Source organism: Puma concolor, chromosome D1 (genome assembly GCF_028749965.1).
Source record: "Puma concolor isolate L17-30 chromosome D1, mPumCon1.1.hap2, whole genome shotgun sequence".
Classification (NCBI taxonomy): Eukaryota; Metazoa; Chordata; class Mammalia; order Carnivora; family Felidae; genus Puma; species Puma concolor.
This window is the reverse complement of record NC_141676.1, coordinates 36924571-36928958: the sequence shown is the minus strand read 5'-3', so window position 1 is coordinate 36928958 and position 4388 is coordinate 36924571. Positions and strand designations below refer to the sequence as shown.

General features: G+C 32.7%; 1 pseudogene; it reads right to left on the bottom strand.

Moving 5' to 3' along the window:
• Positions 1 to 963: 963 nt before the first annotated feature.
• LOC112866129 (vimentin pseudogene) lies at positions 964 to 1657 on the bottom strand (annotated as a pseudogene).
• Positions 1658 to 4388: the final 2731 nt, after the last annotated feature.

Genomic DNA, 4388 nt, shown 5'->3' with positions numbered 1-4388 from the left:
GAATTGCATTTATATTATTATATATTTCAATTGTATAAATACAATAAACTTGCATTTATACATAACATAAATAATAAAGTTAAAAATAATTTTCTTTCATTGTATAAAGCTTGGATTATACAGAAAAATTCATATAATAAAATTGAAATTAACCATAATATCTAATGGCACAAGATCTTTTTTGAGTTTTATCAAAAATTTTATTCTAGATTTTTAATTTTTTCAAAGAATTTCAAAATAAAGAAACAAGAAACACTTAATCAAGTAGGTCTTTCTGGAAAAAAGTCTAAGTTAATGTAGCAATTTCACCTTAATTTTTGAGCAACTATGCCAAGAATTCTAATTGCTAGCTTCTGTGTACCACATTTGACATTATGTGTTTACCAATTCTTATTTAAATGCTCTTTGTACATGACCAGCTCAGCACACTGCCCTGTCACCTACACATCTGATGGCTGTTCTTCCTGTTGGCCCACAATTACTTAATTGATTAGGTTGTTTCTTGCGTAGGATTTTCCCATTTTGGATTATCTTGCAGATTTTTCATCTGGTTTTGGATGTGGAAATTTCCATATATTTTTCATTACCTCCTGGGAAATTAGTCACAAATTCCAAAAGTGATTTTTGTTCTTCGTCTATGTTAAACAGCTGTTTCTTTTCAGTTAAATTCTCTTTGTTGGGTGTGCATGCATGTGTGTGTGTGTGTGTGTGTGTGTGTGTGTGTGTGTAAGAAAGAGAGGGAGAGAGAGATTATTGCTTGCCTCCTTATTTTAGTTTAGTTTAGCTTTCCAAAGATTTATTGAAGCAGAAATGAGTTGGTCAGATACTTGTTGGAAAAAAGTAGTTTTAATGGTATTCAAAAATACTTTTCAAAAAGCATTCCAGCACAAGTTTTCTTCATAAAGTAGATTATGTTGTAAACTTTTTTCTCAATCTTTTAGGAGTGTTGATAACTAGAGGCTATTTCTATTCCAAATCTATCTTGCGCTCCTGAAAAATTGCAGAAATGCTCCTGAAAGCTGTTTCTTTAAGATAGGGATTTCCTTTTTATTCTTGCTGGTTATATATTGCTGCACCAGGTGTGTGCAATTTTCACTCAAGGTCATCATGATTCTGGGAAATTTCATTGATAACCTGTACATCTCTAGTTTCAACCATCATAATCAGAAGGGTCCTTTTTGAGAGAGTGTCAACCACAAAGAGTGAATCCAGATCAGTTTCCCTCAGGTTCAAGGAAGAAAAGTTTGGAAGAGGCAGAGCAATCCTGCTCTCCTCACTTTCCAGCAGTTTCTTATAGTTGGCAGTTTCAATGTCAAGAGCCATCTTAACATTCAGTAGGTCCTGGTATTCCTGAAGGTGATGAGCCATTTCTTCCTTCTTGTTCTGAATCTCGCCCTGCAGGTGGCCAATAGTGTCTTGGTAGTTAGCAACTTCAACAGCAAAGTTCTCTTCTGTTTCATGTTATCTGGCATTCAGAGACTTACTAGTTCCTTTGAGTACAACTACTTCACAGGTGAGGGACTGCACCTGTCTCTGGTACTGATTTGACTCCTGCTTCACCTGGCTCAGGGCATCATTACTTAGGTTAGTGGTCCCAGAGGTTAGCAAACTTGGACTTGTACTATTCTGCAGTCGCCTGAAGGTTCTTGGCAGCCATGCTTTCATGCGTACATATATTTCATACATACAGCAGGTGTACATCATGTAGGGCTTGCCTACGTATTTTAAAATTAGTTTCACTTATAATGAAAATTCTGAGATCTCAATTTATTTTCTTTCCAAACACTTTTCTCTCTTTTGTTGATATTCTTTTAGAAGGACATACCTGGAATTTTACATAAATATTCGTTGTCTCAACAAGTTCTAGCTGAACATTATCATGTATTTCAGTCACCTAACCATCATACCTTTGTGTTGCCAGGGCATTTCATGAGGGCTTCTTTTAATATTTGTTTAAACAATAACTTTTTGTTACAGTTTCATTACTGATGTTGCCAGCTGTCTATGGTTATTTTTTCAAGTGTATTGCCTCACTCTTGGTTTGTATATATGTATAACCTTATTTAATAAAAGCCACATTGTAGGAATTAGGATTATTATGAGAATGTGTATGGCACTGAATCTATATAGTTCCCTGAACACATTTATATAATTTATTTGTGCCCTCTTTCCCTATTCTTCTCTACTCACCTCCACCTTTACGGTACCATACATTTTTCCTATTCTTGTTTGTAACATTATTCCTAAGCTTCTTTATTTCTCCAGTACATGATACACAAGGAGGGACACTTTTGAACTAATATGTATTTGTTTATATTTTTTGAATTACACAGGGACATTTTTGAATGAATATGTATTTGTTAGATTTTTTGCCTTTTTTTACTGCAAAAGTCATATCTTTATATTTTCTTAATATCAGGCTAGAGTTGAAGATTTAATAGGTGAATTTACCTTGTTGATTTTTATGATAAATATGCATATTAAAAATATACATACATACATTTTATTGTATATGACACCTTTTTGTAGAAAGGATTTGAAGTAAAGTACAATTTAAATAGATGCACACATATGTATATACGTATATGTATATTTATGGATTTGAAAAATTAGCAGAAAATAAGGATCATAAAAAGGAGGAGAGAGAAACATCCCAGAAGGGCAAAGTAATTGAATATTAAATTCATTTCTGAATATTGTTATAGACAGGAATATTCAATAAGTTAATATTAATCATTTGATATAATCATCAGAATAATAAGAAAAGATATTTTCATGACAACAAGTTGTCAAACAATTATTTTGTAGACTTAATCTTTAGTCAGTGTTGAACAACACGCAGGGTAATGTCATCAGGAAAGAGTTAAAGTACGGAAGTGACTATTTCTCTGCATGACCTTTGGTAATGCAGACCATTGGAAGTAGGTCAACTGAATTTCTAAACTTCTCTTTAAGATATTTCCCATCACAAATTATATAAAGATTGACTCTAGCTCTGATTTGTTTGTAATAACCTCTGTTGAAACAAGTCAATGTGTTGCTGTTTTCAGTGCTACCATTGTGGATACAATAAAACTGTTGGCCTTATAATGATGTAGTTAATACATAAATACTGACAAATTAATACAAGCCTACTTTCTACAATAAAAAAATTTTGGGTTATTTCTGAAAAAGTTCTCTGCATATGTATGTAAAAATCTCTTTATCATATTTTTTTAATTTAATGTTTTACTTATTTTCTTGGAATGCTTTTTGAAAACACTTCCAAATTCTTTTTTGTTTTAAAATTTGTTTTTACATTTATTTATTTTTGAGAGACAGAGTGAGACAGAGGGTGAGCAGAGGAGGGGCAGAGAGAGGAGACACAGAATCTGAAGCAGACTCCGGGGTCTGAGCAAGCATTCAGCACAGAGCCCAATGTGGGGCTTGAACCCACAAACAATGAGATCATGACCTGAGCCGAAGTCGGACACTTAACCGAATGAGCCACCTAGGCGCACCTCCAAATTCTAATAATGGCCCAAGATGGCTTTTTTATTAGAGATATGCTTTCTTAAACTGAGGCTATGTGTATTGAAATTAGAGACATATTTATATTGATAAAGAGAGAGTAAGTAGTAAAAATAAAGAGACCATTTTTTCCCTTAAGGACAGCTTCATTCTTTATTGGGTTAGCATATTTTCTAACATAAGAATCATAAAATAAGCTTTCTTCTTTGTATAGGTAGGGTCTACCTCAGTTTTTAGCTTACAATTTGAAACTTTTATTTTGCTGCCTAGCTTTATTTTTAAATAAGGCAAGCTGTGTTAGATAAAAGAAATACAATGTTGAGCTACCCGTGTGTTTGTTTTCTTCAAGAATAATAATTTTATTTATCACAAATATGCTGGTATAGCATTTTTGTTGTTCATCACTTTATACTTCTATAAAATACAGCGAAAGTTCTTACACATATTCATCCTGCTCTAAAATGATTAAAATTATTTATATGTCATTACAGAAGAATTGATCAAAAATATGAATAGTGAAATCATAAAGGGTGCCTGGGAGGCTCAGCTGGTTGGGTGTCAGACTCTTAAATTTGACTCAGATCATGATCTCAGATCGAGCCCCACATCGGGCTTTGGGCTGATAGTGTGAAGCCGGCATGGGATTCTCTCTTCCTTCTCTATCTTCTTCTCTCTTTCAAAATAAATAAACATTTAAAAAAGGAGAGAAAAATAATAAAGAAAATAATAAAAATATATTAGATATATGAATATATTCTTATTCTTCCTAATAATGCATGAAGTACAAGTAAAAACAAAGTATAATGTTTCTTATACAACAAACTTACAAATTAAAAAAAATTCAGTGCTGACCAATAAGTAGTCACAAGCAAATTCTT